A 25,581-nucleotide genomic window follows, 5' to 3' on the forward strand; every position below is an offset into this window, starting at 1 on the left:
CCAGATACTATGGTTTTCCCATGGTCTTCGCAACCCACAGACCAGGAGATTCCCTCCAATGCCTATGCCCCCAGGGCCCTGGGTTTCAAGCCTAAAACTGGGTGGCCATTTGGGCAGACACCAAACTAGCTGCAGGAGTTTTTTTTTTTTTTCATACCCCAGGGGCGCTTGGAATGCCAGTGAGACAGAACCGTTCACTCCCCTGGAAAGGGGGCTGAAGCCAGGGAGCCAAGTGGTTTAGCTCAGAGGAGCCCACCCCCATGGAACCCAGCAAGCTAAGATCCACTGGCTTGAAATTCTTGCTGTCAGCACAGCAGTGTGAAGTCAACCTGGGATGCTAGAGTTTGGTGGGAGGAGGGGCGTCCACCATTAATGAGGCTTGAGTAGGTAGTTTTTCCCTCACAGTGTAAACAAAGCCACCAGGAAGTTCAAACTGGGCAGAGCCCACCACAACTCAGCAAAGCTGCTGTAGCCAGATTGCCTCTCTAGTTTCCTCCTCTCTAGGTAGGGCATCTCTGAAAGAAAGGCAGCAGCCCCAGTCAGGCCCTTACAGATAAAACCCCATCTCCCTGGGACAGAGCACCTAGGGGAAGGGGCAGCTTCAGCAGACATAAACGTCTCTGCCTGATGCCTCTGAAGAAAGCAGCAGCTCTCCCAGCACAACATTTGAGCTCTGATAAGGGACAGACTGCCTCCTCAAGTGGGTCCCTGACCCCCGTGTCTCCTGACTGGGAGACACCTCCAAGCAGGGGCCAACAGACACCTCATACAGGAGAGCTCTGGCTGGCATCTGGCAGGTGCCCCTCTGGGATGAAACTCCCAGAGGAAGGAACAGGCAGCAATCTTTGCTGTTCTGCAGCCTCTGTTGGTGATACCCAGGCAAACAGGGTCAGGGGTGGACCTCCAGCAAACTCCAGCAGACCTGCAGCAGAGAGGCCTGACTGTTAGAGGGAAAACTAACAAACAGGAACAGCATCAACATCAACAAAAAGATGTCCAGATACAGAAACCCAATCCAAAGGTTACCAATATCAAACACCAAAGGTAGATAAATCCATGAAGACGGGGAGAAACCAGCACAAAAAGGCTGAAAATTCCAAAAACCAGAATTCCTCTTCTCTTCCAAAGGATTTCAACTCCTTGCCAGTAAGGCAACAAAACTGGAAGGAGAATGAATTTCACAAATTGACAGAAGTAGGCTTCAGAAGGTGGGTAATAACAAACTCCTCCAATCTAAGGGAGTGTGTTCTAACCCAATGAAAGGAAGCTAAGAATCTTGAAAAAAAAAAAGAGGAATTGCTAACTAGAATAACCAGTTTAAAGAACATAAGTGACCTGATGGAGCTGAAAAACAAAGCACGAGGACTTCATGAAGCATATGCAAGTATCAACAGCTGAACTGATCAAGCAGAAGAAAGGATATAAGAGATTAAAGATCAACTTAATCAAATAAAGTGTGAAGACAAGATTGGAGAAAAAAGAATGGAAAGGAACAAACAAAGCCTCCAAGAAATATAGGACTATGTGAAAAGACCAAATCTATATTTGATTGGTGTACCTGAAAGTGACAGGGAGAATGGAACCATGTTGGAAAACACACTTCAGGATATTACCCAAGAGAACTTCCCCAACCTAGCAAGATGGGCCAACATTCAAATTCAGGAAATACAGAGAACACCACAAAGGTACTCCTCGAGAAGAGCAACCCCAAAACACATAAACGTCAGATTCATCAAGGTTGAAATGAAGGAAAAAATGTTAAGGGCAGCCTGAGAGAAATGTGTGGTTACCCACAAAGGGAAGCCAATCAGCGGATCTCTCTGCAGAAACCCTACAAACCAGAAGAGAGTGGGGCCCAATATTCAACATTCTTAAAGAAAAGAATTTTCAACCCAGAATTTCATATCCAGCCAAACTAAGCTTCATAAGGAAGGAGAAATAAAATCCTTTACAGACAAGCAAAAGCTGAGAGATTTTGTCAACACCAGGCCAGCCTTATAAGAGCTCCTGAAGGAAGCACTAAATATGGAAAGGTAAAACCGGTACCAGCAACTGCAAAAACATACTAAACTGTACAGGCCATCCACGCTATGAAGAAACTGCGTCAACTAACAGGCAAAATAACCAGCTAGTATCATAATGACAGGATCAAATTCACACATAACAATATTAACCTTAAATGTAAATGGGCTAAATGCCCCAATTAAAAGACACAGACCAGCAAATTGGATAAAGAGTAAAGACCATCCGTGTGCTCTATTCAGGAGACCCATTTCATGTGCAAAGACACACATAGGCTCAAAATAAAGGGATGGAGGAATATTTACCAAGCAAATAGAAAGAAAAAAAAAAGCAGGGGTTGCAATCCTAGTCTCTGATAAAACAGACTTTAAACCAACAAAGATCAAGAGACAAAGAAGGCCATTACATAATGGTAAAGGGATCAATGCAACAAGAAGAGCTTACTCTCCTAAATATATATGTACCCAACACAGGAGCACCCAGATTCATAAAGCAAGTTCTTAGAGACCTATAAAGAGACTTAGACTCCCACACAATAATAATGGGAGACTTTAACACCCCACTGTCAACATTAGACAGATCAATGAGACAGAAACTTAACAAGGATATCCAGAAATTGAATTCAGCTCTGCACCATGCAGACCTAACAGACATCTACAGAACTCTCCACCCCAAGTCAACAGAATATACATTCTTCTCAGCACCACACCGCACTTATTCCAAAATTGACCACATAATTGGAAGTAAAGCACTCCTCAGCAAATGTAAAAGAACAGAAATTATAACAAACTGTCTCTCAGACCACAGTGCAATCAAACTAGAACTCAGGATTAAGAAACTCACTCAAAACTGCTCAGCTACATGGAAACTGAACAACCTGCTCCTGAATGACTACTGGGTACATAACGAAATGAAGGGAGAAATAAAGATGTTCTTTGAAACCAATGAGAACAAAGACACAACATACCAGAATCTCTGGGACACATTTAAAGCAGTGTGTAGAGGCAAATTTATAGCACTAAATGCCCACAAGAGAAATCAGGAAAGACCTAAAATTGACACCCTAACATCACAATTAAAAGAACTAGAAAAGCAAGAACAAACACATTCAAAAGCTAGCAGAAGGCAAGAAATAACTAAGATCAGAGCAGAACTGAAGGAGATAGAGACACAAAAAACCCTTCAAAAAATCAATGAATCCAGGAGCTGGTTTTTTGAAAAGATCAAGAAAATTGATAGACCACTAGCAAGACTAATAAAGAAGAAAAGAGAAAAGAATCAGATAGACTCAATAAAAAATGATAAAGGGGACATCACCACCAATCCCACAGAAATACAAACTACCATCAGAGAATACTGTAAACACCTCTACATAAATAAACTAGAAAATCTAGAAGAAATGGATAAATTCCTTGACACATACACCCTCCCAAGACTAAACCAGGAAGAAGTTGAATCCCTGAATAGACCAATAACAGGCTCTGAAATTGAGGCAATAATTAGTAGCCTACCAACCAAAAACAGTCCAGGACCAGATGGATTCACAGCTGAATTCTACCAGAGGTACAAGGAGGAACTGGTACCATTCCTTCTGAAACTATTCCAATCAATAGAAAAAGAGAATCCTTCCTAACTCATTTTATGAGGCCAGCATCATCCTGATACCAAAGCCTGGCAAAGACACAACAAAAAGAATTTTAGACCGATATCCCTGATGAACATTGATGCAAAAATCCTCAATAAAATACTGGCAAACCGAATGCAGCAGTACATCAAAAAGCTTAACCACCATGATCAAGTGGGCTTCATCATCCCTGGGAAGCAAGGCTGGTTCAACATATGCAAATCAATACACATAATCCATCATGTAAACAGAACCAAAGACAAAAACCACATGATTATCTCAATAGATGCAGAAAAGGCCTTTGACAAAATTCAACAGCCATTCATGCTAAAAACTCTCAATAAATTAGGTATTGATGGGAGGTATCTCAAAATAATAACAACTATTTATGAGAAACCCACAGCCAATATCATACTGAATGGGCAAAACTGGAAGCATTCCCTTTGAAAACTGGCACAAGACAGGGATGCCCTCTCTCACCACTCCTATTCAACATAGTGTTGGAAGTTCTGGCCAGGGCAGTCAGGCAGGAGAAGGAAATAAAGGGTATTCAATTAGGAAAAGAGGAAGTCAAATTGTCCCTGTTTGCAGATGACATGATTGTATATTTAGAAAACCCCATCATCTCAGCCCAAAATCTCCTTAAGCTGATAAGCAACTTCAGCAAAGGCCCAGGATACAAAATCAATGTACAAAAATCACAAGCATTCTTATATATCAATAACAGACAAACAGAGAGCCAAATCATGAGTGAACTCCCATTCACAATTGCTTCAAAGAGAATAAAATACCTAGGAATCCAACTTACAAGGGATGTGAAGGACCGCTTCAAGGAGAACTACAAACCACTGCTCAATGAAATAAAAGAGGACACAGACAAATGGAAGAACATTCCATGCTCATGGATAGCAAGAATCAATATCGTGAAAATGGCCATACTGCCCAAGGTAATTTATAGATTCAATGCCATCCCCATCAAGCTACCAATGACTTTCTTCACAGAATTGGAAAAAACTACTTTAAAGTTCATATGGAACCAAAAAAGAGCCCACATTGCCAAGAAAATCCTAAGCCAAAAGAACAAAGCTGGAGGCATCACACTACCTGACTTCAAACTATACTACAAGGCTACAGTAACCAAAACAGCATGGTACTGGTACCAAAACAGAGATATAGACCAATGGAACAGAACAGAGCCCTCAGAAATAATACCACACATCTACAACCATCTGATCTGTGACAAACCTGGCAAAAACAAGAAATGGGGAAAGGATTCCCTATGTAGTAAATGGTGCTGGGAAAACTGGCTAGCCATATGTAGATGGCTGAAACTGGATCCCTTCCTTACAACTTATACAAAAATTAATTCAAGATGGATTAAAGACTTAAATCTTAGACCTAAAACCATGAAAACCCTAGAAGAAAACATAGGCAATACCATTCAGGACAAAGGCATGGGCAAGGACTTCATGTCTAAAACACCAAAAGCAATGGCAACAAAAGCCAAAATTAATAAATGGGATCTAATTAAACTAAAGAGCTTCTGCACAGCAAAAGAAACTACCATCAGAGTGAACAGGCAACTTACAGAATGGGAGAATATTTTTGCAATCTACTCATTTGACGAAGGGCTTATATCCAGAATCTACAAAGAACACAAACAAACTTACAAGAAAAAAACAAACAACCCCGTCGACAAGTGGGTGAAGGATATGAACAGGCACTTCTCAAAAGAAGACATTTATGCAGCCAAAAGACACATGAAGAAATGCTCATCATCACTGGCCATCAGAAAAATGCAAATCAAAACCACGACGAGATACCATCTCACACCAGTTAGAATGGTGGTCATTAAAAAGTCAGGAAACAACAGGTACAGGAGAGGATGTGGAGAAATAGGAACACTTTTACACTGTTGGTGGGACTGTAAAGTAGTTCAACCATTGTGGAAGATAGTGTGGCGATTCCTCAAGGATCTAGAACCAGAAATACCATTTGACCCAGCAATCCCATTACTGGGTATATACCCAAAGGATTATAAAACATGCTACTATAAAGTCACATGCACATGTATGTTTATTGCAGCACTATTCACAATGCCAAAGACTTGGAACCAACCCAGATGCCCATCAGTGATAGACTGGATTAAGAAAATGTGGCACATATACACCATGGAATACTATGCAGCCATAAAAAAGGATGAGTTCATGTCCTTTGTAGGGACATGTATGAAGCTAGAAACAATCATTCTCAGCAAACCATGGCAAGGGCAACAAACCAAACACTGCATGTTCTCACTTATAGGTGGGAATTGAACAATGAGAACACTTGGACACAGGAAGGGGAACATCACACACCGGGGCCTGTTGTGGGGTGGGGGAAAGGGGAGGGATAGCATTAGGAGATACACCTAATGTAAATGATGAGTTAATGGGTGCAGCATACCAACATGGCACATGTATAAATATGTATGAAACCTGCACTTTGTGCACATGTACCCTAGAACTTAAAGTATAATAATAATAATAATAAAAGATATAACTGGAACAACAACAAAAATAAAATAAATACAATAAAATAAAATAAATTAAATAAATTACTTTTTTCTAAAAACATGTGGGTTTGTCTAAACAAACAAACAAACAAACAAAGAAACCTCTTCCTTTCTCAAGAAAAGGAAAAACATTTATAACTATGTTCCCTGGAACATAAAGAGCCTACCTTCCACATTCACAGAAACTTAACTTATTAAATACTGATTCAGGGCTTTCACAATTTTTTAACGCAAAAATTATGATAATCAACTGTAAAATAGACAAACATTGAATAGATCACTTTTTTAACTTTTAATTTTTAAATAATTGTAGATTCACAGGAAATTCCAAAACAAAAAACAAAACCATGTACAGGGAGGTGCCTTTTACCCTTCATCCAGTTTCTCCAAATGATAACATTTTTGATAACAATATCAAAACCAAGAAAATTACATTGGTACAATCCACAGAGTTTATCAGATTTCACTAGTTTTGTAAGTATGTGTGTGTGTGTGCATGTGTGCATGAGTGTGATCAGCTGTAGATCTGTGTAACCGTCACCACGAAAAAACAGAACTGCTTTATCACTGCAAGGCTCCCACCACCACTACCTCTTTAAGGCAACACCCGCTCAATTCCACCCTCCCATCCCTAACACCTGGCAACTACCAATTTGTGTTCCATCCATCTCTACAATTTTATTTCAAGAACACAATATAAATGGAATCTGATAGTATGTAACATTTTTTTTCTTTTTTTAGACAGAGTCTTGGACTGTCACCCAGGCTTGAGTGCAATGGCATGATCTTGGCTCACTGCCACCTCTGACTCCCGGGTTCAAGCGATTCTCCTGCCTCAGCCTCCTGAGTAGCTGGGATTACAGGTGCTCACCACCACACCCAGGTAATTTTTTGTAGTTTTAGTAGAGATGGGGTTTCACTATTTTGGCCAGGCTGGTCTCAAACTCCTGACCTCATGATCCGCCCGCCTTGGCCTCCCAAAGTGCTGGGATTACAGGCATGAGCCACCATGCCCAGCCAATAGTATGTAACATTTTAAGAGTGGCTTTTCTTATTCAGCATAATTACCTTAAGATACATCCAAATTGTTGCTTGTATCAATAGTTCATTCATTTATACTGCTAAGTAATATTGAATGGTATGGATGGAACACAGTTTGTTTAACCATTCACCCGTTGAAGGACATTTGAGTTGCTTCCAGTTTTTGATATTACGAATAAGCTGCTAAGAATATTCATGAACAGGATTTTGCATAAACATAAGTTCTCATTTCCCTATGATAAATGCCCAATAATGCATTTTGCTGCATATTTAGTTTTTTTTAAAGAAACTGCCAAGCTGTTTTCCAGAGTGGCTGTGCCATTTTACATTCCCACCAGCATTATATAATTGATCCAATTTCTCTGCCATTCTGATAGTAGTGATATGTTTTCTGTAGTGATGTTTTCATGGCAGGTAGGCTTTTAAAAGATTCCTCTCATTACCTCTGATAGGTTATCCATTAACAATGATGGAATATGCTTCTTAGAAAATTTTTTACATCAACAGATAAAATTGTATGTATTTACCATTGTACAACATGATGTTATGAAGTACATATACACTGTGAAATGACTAAATCTAGCTAATAAGCATATGCATCACCTCACATAGAATACTCTTAACCTAAATAAGAGAAAATGTTTTGTCAGTACTGATATTCTTTGCACTTTGAATGAGAAAGCATGTATATTCAAATTATTGTTCTGGTTTTTTAAATGAGAAAATGTATATTAGGTACATGTTTCATGTACATTTAAATGCTAAATTAGTGTAGGCTATTAGTAATAAACTAGTAACAGTAATAATAGTGGTAATAGTTTTAGAAGGAAGAGTGGTAGTAGTGGTACAGTACTGCTAAACCCTCCATGGTACAGAGTTTCTGTAGGATAAAATTAAGTAGTTAATTCTATGGGCCTGAAAAATAAATGCATATTTATTTTGCAGGATAAAATTCTATAGTAAACCAAGTTTGTTAACACTTGTTAAGACCAAGCTTATTAACCAACTTGTTTAACACTTGCATAACCTTACTAATATTTTTTATTTGAATGTGCATTTGTCAATGTCTCCCTAAAATTCTATCCATGTTTACTTTCCACATTTCAAAGCTTTATTGCTAGCATATACAAATTCATGATTATTATATTACTTTTGTATTGTTTCTTTTAGGACAACAGATATCTGGTGCATCTCTTTTCATCACTCTATTGTCAATATTCCTGTGTTATTTTGTTTTAAATCAGTCTCTTGTAAGCAACGTTAATCTGTTTTTTCTTTGTGGCCAAAGTCATAATCTCTTTTCTATGAGTGACTTTTTAGAGAAATTTTCTATGTATCAGGACTCATTTCTACTCTGATTTGGTATTTTCTATCTCATACTTTGTCCATCTTTATTCCTGCTTTCTGTTGAATTGATAAAATTTTCTATACTTCTTCCCACGAGCACACCCACACGCATACATGCACATGCACACATACACATGTACATTGTTTTTCTCTTCATGTTTGAGGGTTATAAATTTCCTCTACTAGTTGGAACCTATAGTATAATAATTTGTAAGATCATATTGGAAGAAGTGGCAGACGAAATATCATTTGGGTAAATCAAACAGGGTTTACTGCTCTAAAGGATAGGGAAGAAAGCCATCAAAAATAGAATTTACAGAAAAAAGATTAGTAACATTCTCTAGAAGAGATAGCAGTTCAAACTTTAAGACCCCAAAAGCTTCGCCTGTATGGATAATAATGTCTACCTAATTAAGGGACATATCAGAAACTCAGTCAGCATAAATGTCCTTCTCCTGGTCCATATGCTCATATGCCAGTCAGGATATGTGGATGCGGGTTGACAAGATACAGGTGGATGACAATCTGGAGTCATGAACTATGTAATATGGCAGGGTATAGAATAGCACAGCACACACAAACACAGCCACAGCCCGGGCTTGTCACCTTCAACCTCACCAATGAAAGCCTCATCCAAGTATATTTCTGAATTGAGGAAGTGGAATTTATACACAGATATTTAGGTACCATGGTAAAGGAGATTCTAGCTCATCTATAGAACCTAACTGGTGCATAGTTAACTCTAAGTTTTTCTAACAAAATCTGAGGGCATTATTGGAGACATTTTGTTTCCTCCAAAGCAAACAAAATCTTTAACATGCTTCAACTACCCTTTGAATATTACTACTATCCCGTATTCCTTATTGTTTTTTGCTAGGGTTTTGTTATCTCTTACAAACAAACACATTCTAAAAGCCGAGTTATTTTTATAACTTTTGGTTTTAACTTTTATTTTAGGCTCAGGGGTACATGTGCAGATTTGTCACATAGGTAAACTTGTGTCACAGGAGTTTGTTGTACAGATTATTCCATCACCCAGATACTAAGCCTTGGACCCAATATATTATTTTTTCTGATCCTCTCCCATTTCCTACCCTCCACCCTTAAGTAGAACCTGCTGTTGGTTGTTCCCCTCTTTGTGTCCATGTGTTCCTATCATTTAGCTCCCACTTATAAGCAATAACATGCAGTATTTGGTTTTCTGTTCCTGTGTTAGTTTGTTATGGATGATGGCCTCTAGCTCCATTCATGTTCCTGCAAAGAATATGATCTCATTCTTTTTTAATGGCTGTATCATATTCCATTGTGTATACGTACCACATTTTCTTTATCCAGTCTACCATTGATAGTTATTTAGGCTGATTTCATGTCTTTGCTACTGTGAATAGTGCTGCAATGAACATTCACATGCATATGTCTTTATGGTAGAATGCTTTATATTCCTCTGGGTATATACCCAGTGTATTAGTCTGTTTTCATGCTGCTGATAAAGACATATCTGAGATAGGGCAATTTAGAAAAGAAAGAGGTGTAACAGACTTACAGTTCCACGTGACTGGCGACACCTCACAATCATGGTGGAAGGCAAGTTCTTAGAGACCTACAGAGAGACTTAGACTCCCACACAATAATTGTGGGAGATTTTATATGTCCCACTGTCAATATTAGACTGATCAACACGACAAAAAAATAACAAGGATATTCAGGACTTGAACTCAGCTCTGGACCAAGCGGACCTAATAGACAGCTACAGAACTCTCCACCCCAAATCAACAGAATATACATTCTTCTAAGCACCACATCACACTTATTTTAAAATTGGACACATAAATGGAAGTAAAACACTCCCCAGCAAATGCAAAAGAACAGAAATCATAACAAACAGTCTCTCAGACCCCAGTGCAATCAAATTAGAACTCAGGATTAAGAAACTCACTCAAAACTTCACAACTACATGGAAACTGAACAACCTACTCCTGAAGGACTACTGGGTAAATAAGGAAATTAAGGCAGAAATAAATAAGTTCTTTGAAACCAATGAGAACAAAGACATAATGTACCAGAATCTCTGGAACACATTTAAAGCAATGTTTAGAGGGAAATTTATAGCACTAAAAGCCCACAAGAGAAAGCAGGGAAGATCTAAATTCAACACTCTAACATAACAAAAGAACTAGAGAAGCAAGAGCAATTCAAATTCAAAAGCTAGTGGAAGACAAGAAATAACTAAGATCAGACTGGAAATGAACAAGATAGAGACTTGCCATTCTTGACAGAAATAGAAAAAAATAATCCTAAAATTTATATGGAAGTATAAAAGACCCAGAATAGCCAAAGCCATCCTCAGCATAAAGAACAAAACTGGAGGAATCACATTACCTGATTTCAAATTGTACTACAGAGATATTGCTTCAAAAAAATCAATGAATCCAGGGCCTGGTTTTTTGAAAAGATCAACAAAATAGATATACCGCTAGCCGGACTAATGAAAGAGAGAAGAATCAAATAGATGCGATAAAAAATGATAAAGGGGATATCACCACCAATCTCATAGAAATACAAACTACCGGACTAATGAAAGAGAGAAGAATCAAATAGATGCGATAAAAAATGATAAAGGGGATATCACCACCAATCTCATAGAAATACAAACTACCGGACTAATGAAAGAGAGAAGAATCAAATAGATGCGATAAAAAATGATAAAGGGGATATCACCACCAATCTCATAGAAATACAAACTACCATCAGAGAATACTAAAAACATGTCTATGAAAATAAACTAGAAAGTCTAGAAGAAATGGATAAATTCCTGGACACATACACCCTCCCAAGTGTAAACCAGGAAGAAGTCGAATCCCTGAATAGACCAATAACAAGTTCTAAAACTGATGCAGCAATTAATAGCTTACCAACCAAAAAAAGTCCAGAACCAGACAGATTCACAGCCTAATTTTACCAGAGGTACAAAGAGGACCTGATACCATTCCTTCTGAAACTATTCCAAACAATAGAAAAAGAGGGAATCCTCCCTAACTCATTTTATGAGGCCAGTATTATCCTGATAACAAAACCTGGCAGAGACACAATAAAAAAAGACAATTTCAGGCCAATATCCCTGATGAACATTGACACAAAAATCCTCAATAAAATACTGCAAACCGAATGTAGCAGCACATCAAAAAGCTCATCCACCATGATCAGATCGGCTTCATCCCCGAGATGAAAGGCTGGTTCAACACACGCAAATCAATAAACATAATCCATCACATAAACAGAACCAATGACAAAAACCGCAAGATTATCTCAATAGATGCAGAGAAGGCCTTTGACAAAATTCAACATCCCTTTATGCTAAAAACTCTCAATAAACTAGGTATTGTTGGAATATATCTCAAAATAATAAGAGCTGTTTATGACAAACCCACAGCCAATATCATACTGAATGGGCAAAACTGGAAACATTCCCTTTGAAAACCAGCACAAGACAAGGATGCCTTCTCTCACCATTCCTAGTCAACATAGTATGGGAAGTTCTGGGAGGGCAATCAGGCAAGAGAAATAAATAAAAGGTATTCAAATAGGAAGAGAGGAAGTAAAATTGTCTCTGACATGATTGTATATTTAGAAAACCCCATTGTCTCAGCTCAAAATCTCCTTAAGCTGATAAGCAACTTCAGCAAATTCTCAGAATACAAAATCAACATGCAAAAATCACAAGCATTTATATACACCAATAATAGACAAACAGAGAGCCAAATCATGAGCGAACTCCCATTCACAATTGCTACAAAGGGAACTAAATACCTAGAAATAAAACTTACAAGGGATATGAAGGACCTCTGCAAGGAGAACTACAAACCATTGCTCAAGGAAATAAGAGAGGACACAAACAAATGGAAAAACATTCCAGACTCATGTAATTAGATTAGGCCTATGCCCTGTCATCTCCATTTTGCCAGGTTACTGTAACAGTCACAGAAGTAACACTGGGCAGTAAAGGTCATGGGAACCACTTTAAAATTCTTCCTACCACATTTTTCTGTTGTTCCATTTTTTTATATTCTATTGTGTTTCAGAACAGATTACTTTCCTTAAATAAAAACCTATTTATGAAAAGTAAATATTGTATGTAATATTTTAAAAACAGTTTCCAATTATCTTATGTTTAAAATGGAATAATAACAGTAACCAGTTACAGGATTAGAATTAAGACCAAATAAGATAATGTGTATGAAACATTTTATAAACTTTAAAGCTGTCAGTAAGCATTAGTTATACTTAATTTAACTTTTGTCTAGATTCATAGAGATGAAAAAGATAGTCAAATGGTCATATGGCTTAGTAGCTTCTAAAGTTTTCAAAATTATAGAATGTCTCCTACCATGCTATTTTAATATCACAATAGATCCTTGAAGTAAGGGCAGCTATCATCAATATCACATATTTTTACTTGGTTTCAGTGTCTTGAAATTTCATAGAACAGGTATTGCAAGATATTTAAAAAACTATTTGTTTTATCTTTTTTCACACAAAGAATTTAATAAAAATTGTTTTTAATACAGCATTTAGAACATGGGAAACTCAAGGATGGTATGACAGATATAATATTTCTTACAATATGTCTGAAATACATGTTTGGGAGAGAGAAAATGAAGTCAACATTCCAGGGCTTTGTGACATCTATTCTCTTAGGAGGGAGATGGCTAATGTGAGGGAATAATAAGGGAACAAAAGGTCCTAGTATGTTCTGATGGGTTCCACTTGGTTCAGACAACCAAAATAAGTGATTAAGTCATGTCTCAAATCATTGAGGTTTATTGAGCCAGCTTGAGGGTGCAACTGGGAAAAAACTCCAGTCACAGAAGCATCTGTGGCCATTTTTTCCAAAGAGGTTTTCAGGAGATTTAGTATTTATACGTTTTCCTTAAAAAGGGGCCAGGGGTGGCAGTGAGACAAATGATTATATACTTCTGAGACTTTAGTCGGTGCCCAGTAAATCCACATTCTATATAAGATAAGGTGCATCTTGGGGATGGGTGAAGGAAGGATTAATTTTATTTTTGTTACCTACCTGGGAAGATAAGCTAGTGGTCTTTTGAAAGAACTGGTTTTTGTTTAGTCCTTAGGAAAGAAAATCTAATGACTCAGCTAGGAGGAGGGTATAATGAGGCATGTCCAATCTCCCATCCCATCATGGCTGTAAATTCAGCTTTCAAGGTTTCTCTGGGACTCCCTTGGCCAAGAGGGAGTCTGTTCAGTTAGTTGGGTGCTTGGAATTTTACTTTTATTTTTCTGTTCTGATGTGGAATTTTGGGGAAGGAGTTAGAACTCCTGCACCCAGCATGGGGGTGGAGTGTGAAAGGGAATTCCCTATGGAAATGCAGAGCTAAGAATGTCAAATAAAAGTCAAAGGTATTTACATTTAATTTTTATTTATTTATTTATTTATTTATTTATTTATTTATTTTTTAGTGTGTGTGTTTTAATCACAATTTGCCTGCATACTTTAGGCAAAGGCAGAAGGTAACAGGACTGTTGTGTTTATTTCTATCTATGTGTGATGCTTTTTTACTCATTTGTTCTGTATTGTTTCCTCAGGTGTGCTAAGTTCCATCTCCTCTCTTGCCCTCTTGCTTGCTGCTCCAGTAGCAGCCTCTGCATCTCTTGTACTAAAGCACCACTGATGACACCATGGAGACGCTGGCTCCTTATATGACTTACAGATTCAGATGAAGCCCTGAATTCCAGGAACTGAGATCTGGCTTCCTCAGCAGCTGACTGGAGGCACTGGACAAAGATTAACATCCTTGGACAAGCTTTGATCAATGAGAGATATGAGAGATGGGAAACTGGCAGATAAATTTCTTTCCCTTCTGTATTTGTCTGAGTTCTCCAGAGAAACAGAACCAATTAGGACCCCTCTCTCTATTTTCATATCCTGTAATAAGTATATATTTATTATGGGAATTGGCTCACGCATTTATGAAAGCCAAGAAATTCTATGACATGCTGTCTGCAAGGTGGAGAACTGGGAAAGGCAAATTATTAATGAGTTCAGTTTGAGTCCAAAGACCTAAGAACCAGGGGAGTGGATGGTGTACCTCCTAGTTTGAGTCTGAAGACTTGAGAAGTCAGGGGTGGAGTCTGGGGGTTTGGGGGATGGCGGTGGAGTCACGGGAGATGGGCACCTGTGTAAGTCCCAGTGTCTGAAGGCCTGACAACCTGGAGCTTTGACGTCTAAGGGCAGGATAAGATGGATGTCCCAGCTGAAGAGAGAGAGAGTGAATTCTTCCTTCCTCTGCCTTTTTGTTTTATTCAAGCCTTCAATTAATTGGAAGATGCCCACCCCACCTACCTTGGAGAGGGCGAATCTTCTTTTCTCAGTCTACTGATCCAAATGCTAATCTCTTCAATTAACTGTCTCACAGACACACCCAGAAATAATGTTATACCAGCTATCTGGGCTTAACCTAGTCATATTGACACAAAATTAACCATCACATGTTCTTTACCTGATAGACTCTTCCAAGGTACAATGATTCTATGGAGGCAGTCTTGATTAGTCCTTCAGGATAAGGAACCAATTTATATTTTCTTTAAGCCTATGGCTAGCTCAGTAATTGATACCTTGTATTTATTTTCCACCTTTGTCTGTCTCACTTTTCTTTCTTCCACATTTTTAATGTCCTAGAATTGAATGACCCAATAAAATATTAGTGGATTAGCTTTGCTTAATTCTCTGTTTTCTGGGGAACTCAGGCTAAGATTCCTTCATTTATTCAGCAACTATACTGAATAAATATTATTAAGTGAATATTGTTGTTGGATGTTTACTCTGTACCACATAATGTTTAAAGCACTTGGGATACATCAACGAACAAAGTAGACAAAAATCTTTGCCCTTTCTGAGTTACTTTCTAGGAAAGGGAGAGAGAGAGAGAATATTAAAAATAATGAACAAGTAGATTTTACAGTATATATGATAGAAAGTGATAAGAGAGTGCATAATCAGCTTCATTTTCCAGTTTTTCCTCTAGCAATTTCCTTCTCTTCTCCCAAGTCCATCTCTCACCATTTCTTTTCTTTCCTTTACACTCCAACAACTTTGAATTACTTATAGTTTCCTCTCCCTTTGAGGTCCCCCAACCCCCCGTGCTATTTTCCATCTCCATGTCTTTGCTTTGCAGCTGCCATGGCTGGAATGACCTCCACATATTCCTTTTCTATCTAGCTATTCAGACTCACCTCAGGATCATGTTTTCAGGAAATCTTACCTGATTTTTTTCTCTGCTTTCCCCAAGCTATTTTAGGGGTTAGTCTAGACTTCCATAATTGCCTTATAAATATCTTTATCATTATACACTCATGTTATTTTTAAAGCATAATTATTTGTGTGTTTATGTTTTCTACTAATCTGGATTTCACTGAGGACAGGGACTATGTCATATATACTGTTTTACTCCTAACACATAGGATGGTGTTCAGTAACATTATTTTAAATAAATGACTAAATGAAAATACATAGTAATGAGGTTCCAGAATTGTGAGCTATAGAAGTCTGCTATTAAGGTCTCATTGGAAAGGTTAAAGAAGCAAGGCATTTGGAGACACAAAATAAGTAAAGTTAAAGAGAAGCAGCAGCAGATTTGGGGTTGGTTCAGTGCAAAGTTGGCTTCAATTTATGTGCTCTGAATTAGACTCTGTGGTAGATTAATTGCTCAGAATGACCACAATTCTTTCCCCCAATTATCCTATTGCAATGCTCGCATCTCTTCACTTCAAGGTGTAGAGTCTTTTTCCTTATCTCTTGAATCTAGGCTGGACTTTTGACTTGCCTTTGTTAAAATAATTCATTGAAAATGACTGTTTTGAATGTGGGCCTCAAGAGACATTGCACTTTCACTTCCCTTGTAAACTATTCCCTCTGCTGTGAGAACAAACCTGGGCAGTCTGTTATCCTGGAACTAGGCTGAGTCATCCCAGCTGTGCTGGGTGCCAGCTGAACCACCAGCTGATGGGAGATACATGAACAAGTCCCATCAAGCTCAGCTAAATCTATTCACATGAGCAGAACTACCCAGATGACCCAGAGACTCATGAAGAAATCATAAATAGGTCCTGTTTAAAGCTACTAGATTTGGTGATGGTTTATTACACAACAATAACTATTAATTAATGATGTGGAACTTCAAGTGGAAAGTTTGTTTCAGAGCACTCATTGTGGTACAAAGTGTTTTCTGATTTTTTAGAGAGTGACTTTATGGTGTTTGTAGAAACGATATGTATTATAAAAAAGTTTAAGCTATATGATTACCACAAAAAAGTATAAAATTACACCACCTAGTTACATATTTACTTTATAGCTAAATATGCATATTTCAAACCATATATTATGTGAAATAATATATCAGTTTATAAATTTAAATGTTATTCTCTCACATTTTAAGAAATAACTTTACTCAAACACTTTGTGTATTTGATATTAATAATTGTTCTTGATCATTAGAGCCGCTTTTTGAGTTGTCTAACAGTTTTCCAGAGAATGTCATTTTGACTGCTAGGTCATTTGGCATGTAGCATTATTTGAAGTCTATCTAATGCCGTCACTAAATATTTTTTCTAAAGTGATAAGTCTATGTTTCCATAATACAAGGGAAGTTGTTTCTTCATTTACCCTGTAGGTGATCTCAAAAATGTTACTATTCACTATATTGATTTTAAGTTTTTTTAAAGGCAAATATCAATTGAATAGTGAATAATTTTTATAAAATATGTGTGATATACTTAAAAGTTATGGTACAAAGAATATCTAGCTTCAGAAATAAAACATTATCATCCTCTTTTAACATTGTTCTGATCTTCCTCCTCAGTCTTTTACCCCTTTCTTTGCCCTCAGAGATAACTACCATACTGAATTTAATTTTTTCCCCTTGTTTCTTCTTAAACTTATTTATTTATTTATATCACGAGAACATTTGTTCCTGAGATTCAGCATTGATATTGTGTATATCTATAATTGTTAACTCATGCATATACGCTGCTGTTTGGTATTCCAGTGTACATATAGCATGATCTATTTATTCATTTATGTTGGTTATGAAACTAATGCTAATTTCTGTTACAATGTCAGCATCACATTTGTTAAATATAATATAGTTAATATAATATCTTTCATTTCACAGTCCAAAGTGAATCAATTTTTGTGTAGGTGGGGTGGGGTAGGGGGTTCTTGGAGGGGTATGAGGAATGCTTCTGCTTCATGTAGTAATTCAGAAATCTAGATTCCTTTTATAATGAGGCTCCTCCGTATTCAATACATGGCTTTGAGGTTACACTGGCATCATGCGGTCAGTAGAGAGAGAAAGGATCATACAGAAGGCATGCTTAGTTTTAACTGCTGTGCGCACTCTCTTTGATGAGAAACAGTTAAAGGCCTCGTTTTGATGCAAGTGAGGATACTTGACAATGTGGTTTATCTGTGCGCTTAGAGGATAATAAAATTGATGAATGCACAGCATTGTCATTTCTACAATCTTCTAGACACTAAATATCCATTTAACTTTTATTCTCATACTCACCTTCTTTCCAATACAGGCAATTGAAAGTCCAACCACAGCTAAAAATTCACATCCTTATTCTGTCTTCACAAGCCTATAGCTTAATGGACTTTGTTGCCTCAACAATTTTATGTCTTACTGTGTGGTTTCTAGCAGTGATCAGATTTCCCATTCTTCAAGGCTCTACATTTCTTGCCCCTCTAATCCCTTTCAAATTCCATCCTGGTTTATTTATTTCGTAAAATAGTTAGCTGCCCTCTAACCCTTCTACTTTCTGTAATCACCTTCCATTATGTACACGGCTCATTTTCCAACCTCTGATATCGGTTTCCTTGCCACCAGCATCCGACTGCTCGGCTAATGACATCTATTTAAGGATCTGTTAAGCCAAAGTATAAATTATTATGTTATTCAGAATAGACTACTTATTGCCAAAAATCAATATGAAAATCTCAGTGGCTTAATGTTATTTCTCACTCAAATCTCAGGCTTCTTGAATGGTTGGTGGGTGATCTTCCCTGCTGTAATTCAAGGGATCAGCATCTTACTTCTTGGGGCACTCTATTTTCAACCTCTGGCACATGTAGAATGAGAAGAGAGTATGGGAGGTTGCATGTGGGGCAATTTGTCATTTTTATCATTTCCATCCACAATGCCTATATTGTGTACTATAAAAAGTGTAAAACAATATATATAAAGTGTTTCTGGGAGACGGCTTTATGAGTATTTTAAATTTTATTTCATGTTTGCTTCTTTGCTTGTTCCAGGATTCCTGGAGGAAACATTATATCCCTTTTGTAGTAAGTTAAAAATTATAATTGAATAACTTGCTTCAGAAATGAAAGTATGAATTTTACAACATGAGCTAAGTATGACTTTTTACAACATTAAATACTAAATTGGTTAGAAAGGTACATCTGGAAAAATCTTTGAGTATTCAAATATTTCAGAGAAAACTTGTTAGTATAGTTTTTCACAACCACAGATATTGATCTCTGATTTATCCCAGGCTTTAATTGATAGTTTGAAAAGGAAAATATTAGAAAATATTAATAGTATTAATATCTTTTTATGGCTATTTTATGCCTTTATAGATCAGATGCTTAACTACTTATTTGCTAGATGCATTCTTGAAGGCTTTGTTTGTATGTTTCTTAGAGAAAATGTTCAAACTAGATTCAAAAATGTCTTCATTTCAATTTAAAAAATGACTTGATGCCCATCATATGCTTATCACAGTGAGGTTAAAGTAGAAGCTTATGACATGTGTCTTCTCTGAAGTTCCTACAAAAAATGAACACTATTATGTTTGGGATGATGAAGAAGGAAAGAAACCAAGTATGAAAAATCGTAATGGGCAAATTAGCATTTAGATGAAAAATTACAGACGTGGAAGAATTCCCTTATTTTAGGATTTTAAAAATGCATCCTTATTTTCTCCTCCTAATTTGGCTTCTTGTCTTTCAAAAATTTTATTTTTATTGTTAACATACTAGTGATTTTTGTACATTGATTTTGTGTCCTGAAACTTTGTTGACAAAACTGTGTAACTCCACTCATTGACATCAGAAGTCAGTTTATACTTTGGCAGGTACTGGGCAAATGTTGTTGTTCTTTTTTTTTTTTCCTTTACTTTATTATGTATATGTTTATACACAATTATTTTATATATGTTTACAATTATTTTATATTTTTAATATATTTAATTTATATTTACAATTATTTCATATATGTGCTTACATATATATAATATCATACATATATAAAAATTATTTTATATATACTTTATATATTACTAAATCCAAGAACAAGGAGTGCTGATGTCCTATATAATTATATATAAACATATACATAATAAAGCAGTACAGAATATTTGTTATATATATAGAACAATATATTTATATAAACATATATATATTGCTCTGTGCATGTGCAGATTTGATTGTTTTTCCTTACAACTGGGGTTATGTTGTAGGAGAATTACTCAACTGCTTACAAAAACCATTAACAATCATAAATTCTAACTACTTGTCACCTAAAGCATACAACTCACATCACCTATTTGAGAGCAGCTCATTGTCAAGTAAAATGTCATGAGTTAATATGATTTCTATTTCTTTTTTTTCTTTTTTTTATTATTATTATACTTTAAGTTTTAGGGTACATGTGCACAATGTGTAGGTTAGTTACATATGTATACATGTGCCATGCTGGTGTGCTGCACCCATTAACTCGCCATTTAGCATTAGGTATATCTCCTAATGCTATCCCTCCCCCCTCCCCCCACCCCACAACAGGCCCCAGAGTGTGATGGTCCCCTTAAAGACACGTGCACACGTATGTTTATTGCGGCACTATTCACAATAGCAAAGACTTGGAACCAACGCAAATGTCCAACAATGATAGACTGGATTAAGAAAATGTGGCACATATACACCATGGAATACTATGCAGCCATAAAGAATGTCCTTTGTAGGGACATGGATGAAACTGGAAATCATCATTCTCAGTAAACTATCGTAAGGACAAAAAACCAAACACCGCATGTTCTCACTCATAGATGGGAATTGAACAATGAGAACACATGGATGCAAATGTTGTTGTTCTTAGCATTGGTCAGAGTGGACACTGCCCCTATGGCTTGGTCCTCACTACAGAGTGCAGCTGAAGCAGGAAATGGTCTGATGCATTTATTATGCTTTGTGTAGGAATCTGGGAGGATGCAAGAGACCTTGGAAGTGTGATTAGAATATGCCCCCCAATTTCTTGTTTCATTTATTCTGAGGAAACTATTTGTCCTATTATCTGGGTGAGACCTGTAGGGGACTGGACCCAAATCTAAACTCTGAATCAAAAAAGAAGATGCAGCTAAAATAAAAAGGAAGAAGTCCAGAATTGAGAAAAGCCCATAGGATGGTGGTTATATAATCCTTAATAAATAATTTTAGAGCTAATTCACACCTTTTGGAGCTAAGTCCAGTAGAAAAATTTGCATATATTTATATGAATGTTGAGTAGAGATGAATGCTTACATATAAAATAATGTCTTATATCTGAATAAAAATAAGAGCGAGACTAAGATAAACTGACAAACATGAGACTAAAGAACGAGAAGTTCCATAATAAAGCATCTGACTATAAAATTAATTTAGCTATATGTTGGCCAAATCAGGCTTCTTATATCTATAGTTACATGTAGCATAAATATCTCACCATGAGACTGGAAACATATGACAGGTAACTCTTATCCTGACAGCAGTTTCACAACAGGGTACCCACCTATTAACAAAATAATTCTACAGAGTATGACTACAATGCTGAGTATTTCAGCACACTCCAAAGATACCTGTTTTACAGCTTTAGAGTTTTTCTTTTTTTTTTCCCCCGAGACGGAGTCTGGCTGTGTTGCCCAGACTCACTGCAACCTCCACCTCCTGGATTCAGTTCAAGCGATTCTCCTGCCTCAGCCTTCCTAGTAGCTGGGATTACAGGCACCCGCCACAACTCCTGGCTAATTTTTGTATTTTTAGTAGAGACGGGGTTTCACCATGTTGGCCAGGCTGGTCTCAAACTCCCGATCTTGAGCGATCAGCCAGCCTTGGCCTCCCAAAGTGCTGGGATTACAGGTTTAGGCCACCGTGCCCAGCCGCACAGCTTTATAGTTGTTCCTCAGCAATACAAAATGTCTTCAACACACACATTATATATTTCTCTCTTTGATTTGTATTACTGAAGCCTATGAATATGTTTTTGGATCAAGAACCTTTTTGAAAATCTAGTGACAGGCAATTCTTTCCCAGGAATATGCATAGATTATTGTAGAAAATTTATTGCAGACTCTACAGCAGAAGTTCTTTTACAGACCCCAAGTTAGGAAACTCTATTCTCAATCACCATTTTTTTTTTAATAGCTTGGGAAGAAACTAGAAGTTAGCAAAGTCTCAATCCTGGTTTACCTTGTTGCTTTTTGGAAGGTCTGGGGAAATCTAGAGCCTTCAGTGTTGCCTAACTCTACTGAGGACATTCCTCTTGGTGCCATCTATAGCAAACAATGTGATGATGGGAGAGAAATACTGAATATGAGTCTGCATGTCTCTCTAGAGTAAGAATAGAACATCATCTATTTATGTATTCATCAATTAAACAAACATATAATAGCCATTCATTATGTAGAAAGCGCTTTTGTAGGCACTGGGGGATAAATGATATATAAGATAATCAAACCACAAGAAGCAGCCCAGAAATGTTATTCATATTATTAGTTTATGTAAAAACTAGAGATTCCAAATATTAAAAAGATAGAATTATATTATATTTATTTATACTGAATGGCATATTATATGCATAAATGCCTTGTAAATTGTAAAGTATCCTTTCAATGCTATTTTTATCTTTTACCTTGATACTAGGAAACTGAAACCAGTGAAGATCACAGTGAGCAAAGGAGTCATGAGATTTTCATGCAGGAAATAGAATTTAAAAACTCACAGAGACTCCAAAACAAACCTGATCTGAAGCAGAAAAAGAAATTGTTTATGGAATTGTTATCAATAAGACTTAACAGATAACTTTCTGAATAGCAGTATGAATTGATAATTAGCAGACATCTTGTTTCAATATAGAGCTTGAAAAAGGCAGTTATGACAATGTAGTTGAAAAATACAGTTTAGTAGCAGCACACAGGTGGGTCCATGCTCTCACAGGGTAATGATTTAATAAAAAATAATAATCCAGGAAAAAATTGGTCAAAACTCCCAGAAACTTTCACACATGGCACAATGTATTATGGGAGATTTCCTAAGAATATTGTTAAAACCTGACCTTGATAACCACCAGGAAACCAACAGAAAGAACATTCAAATTAACTACAGGAAATATATATTTCTATATGTATTAGTTTCCTAGGGTTGTCATAACAAATTACTACAAACTTGTTAGCTTAAAACGACAGAAATGTGTTCTCTCACAGTGCTAGAGGCTAGAAATCTGAAATCAAGGTGTTGGCAGGGCCGTACTCCCTCTGAAGACTTTAGGGAAGAATCGTTCCTGGCTTCTTCCTGGCTTCTGGTGGCTCCCAGCAGTTCTCGACAGTCCTTGGTTTGTAGCTGCATCACTCCAGTCTCTGCTTCTGTCTTCACATGAGCTTCTTCTGTCTCTGTCCCCTCTTTTTCTGTCTTTTATAAGTACACCTGTCACTGGGTGTAGGGTCCACTGTAATCCAGGATGATTTCATCTCTGGATCCTTACATTAAAGCATCTGCAAAGACCCTTATTCCAAGTAAGGTCACATTTTGAGGTGCTGTGTGAAAATACCTTTTGTGGGCCAGTATTCAACACACTCAACTATTCCACTGATTTAAAACAATTTTTCTAAACATTGTACTGTTTCACCTTTGGAAGAGAGGATATTTGTCTTACTATTTCAAAACTCAGAAATTATTCCTATAAGCCGCCAAATTTAAGGAGTATGTGAAAGTGAAATCATGTTTTTCTCTTGTAACATTTCAGAATCTTGTCATATAATTCATGCAGAAAGGCAAGGGATGCTTGGCTAGATCCTGACAGTGGCAAAATGTGTTTTATGATTACTGCAATAGAACCTTCCAATTGAACACTACTATGCTGTAAAGAGACGATCTAAATTCATTTATGTCATTAAGAACATCATATGACAATAGTGACTGAATCTTCAAAACAATCTTCAAGACTTCCAGTAAAAATGTGAATTCTGTTTTTGCTTAAGTGGGCTATATTGTATGATGAAGACATTGTTCTACTGCAAATGACAGAAATGCAAATAAACCAGTTTTATAAGGGGAATTTATTGAATCAAGCACATAACTAAGAAGTCCAAGAGGATGAGAATGTCTTTAAAAAATGCTATGGATTTAAAGAACAATATTTTTTCTTGCTTTGTTTCTCCAGTTCATCTTTCCTCTTATATTGGGTTTCATTTCTACTGGTGTGTTTTCTTCCTATAACAGACAGGCTTTCTGTATGTAGTGAGGGAAATAGTAGCATAGCCCACAGAAATATTCACGTTTGTATCATCCCAGTTTTGTGATATACGCCTGAGAAAAGAAACAGTATTCATGAATACAATTTCACAGAATGGCTCTGATTGGTTTGGATTGGGTCACCTTCCAATTTGGGGGCCACCTATATAGTCAAGGGGTTGAGACGATTTGTCAGAGTAGGCCTGAAGCATGTGCTACTGTGGTTGGGGTGTAGTGTGGGGTCGTCTGCAGTCATAGAACAGAGTAAAGCTAATTTAGCCATGTTGGGATCAAACTCATGAAACTACTAGCTCCAGGTTCACACTAAATAACACTAAACATATTATATGTTGAATCTCTGTGGTTATTCTCAGAGTATTGATAACAAACATTCAAAATAGATGTCTAAATAACTATGCTTCCTCTTTTTGAGGGACCCTGAAGTAAAATCATTATGCTTCCTCTAGCTTATGCATGACTTTTGGAAGTCTTCCTTCTAGCACTTTTAAAAGCATTGCTCTTAAGAGTGGATTAACTGTGACATTTGGAAATGTCAGAGGTAACTTTGGCTGTGACAATAAATCTTACCTATACAAAATCCTATTTATTGAGGGCTTCGGTGTTCATAACATTACTAGGCATCTTTTCTTTGTCCTGTTTCAGCAAATAGGTTTAGCAGGGAAGCAATTCACTCCTTACAAAGCAATTATCATTAGAAAATGTCACTGCATAAATTGTAGGATAAAAAAGCAGAGACATCTGATTAGTGACTGATTTAGGAGAGAAGAGTTCATGTCAAGTGGAATAGAAATCAGGAACTCATACCCTGTTTTTCAAGTCTGTTGAGGTAACCGTATTAGAAGGATTTCTTTAAATGGTGGAATGGTTGGTAAGATTTTTCCCCAATTCAAACAATAGTAGGAAGAAAAACACTTATAATCTTTGTTTAAAAGTCGTCAATAGCTGGTATGTTTTTATGCAATGGATGCATTTCTGAACATAGCTATAAAATGAATTAATTAGTAAATCATATTTATTAACTACTTCTAGAAACCAAATTCTGTGCTGACACCTTTACAAATGTAGTATTATTAAAATCCTCTTAATAGCCCTATAATATACACAATATAATAATTCTAATTGTACAAATGTGAAACCCCGGGGCAACTTTTATAAATTTTCCAAGGTCCCCTTGCTAAAGCGAAAACGAGGTATGTAGCCAGATCTTTCTGACTCAGTTTGTCATATATTAAGCAAGCTTGCTAAATTTTATACATCTCTACATGGGATTCTTTTGTAAGTCAGTCATGTTATCATTCATGTGTAGGTTTGATGGTCCATAAAATTAAATTGGATTGAAACTAATTTCTGATATAGGTCACATCTATAAATTTTGCCTCTCAATATAATGCAAGAGGTCTAATAGTAGCTGGACGT

At 36.8% G+C, this 25,581-nt stretch overlaps 1 long non-coding RNA gene across 1 annotated transcript in view; it reads right to left on the reverse strand.

The window, feature by feature from the left end:
- LOC129058817 (uncharacterized) overlaps window positions 1-13,855 on the reverse strand; it is a 33,819-nt gene extending 19,964 nt beyond the window's left edge. Inside the window, exon 1 of the long non-coding RNA XR_008524232.2 lies at window positions 13,663-13,855. This is a non-coding gene — a long non-coding RNA (uncharacterized LOC129058817). The remainder of the gene's footprint in view (window positions 1-13,662) is intronic.
- Window positions 13,856-25,581: the final 11,726 nt, after the last annotated feature.

The sequence above is a fragment of the Pongo abelii genome, chromosome 3 (genome assembly GCF_028885655.2).
Source record: "Pongo abelii isolate AG06213 chromosome 3, NHGRI_mPonAbe1-v2.0_pri, whole genome shotgun sequence".
NCBI classification, from domain to species: Eukaryota; Metazoa; Chordata; class Mammalia; order Primates; family Hominidae; genus Pongo; species Pongo abelii.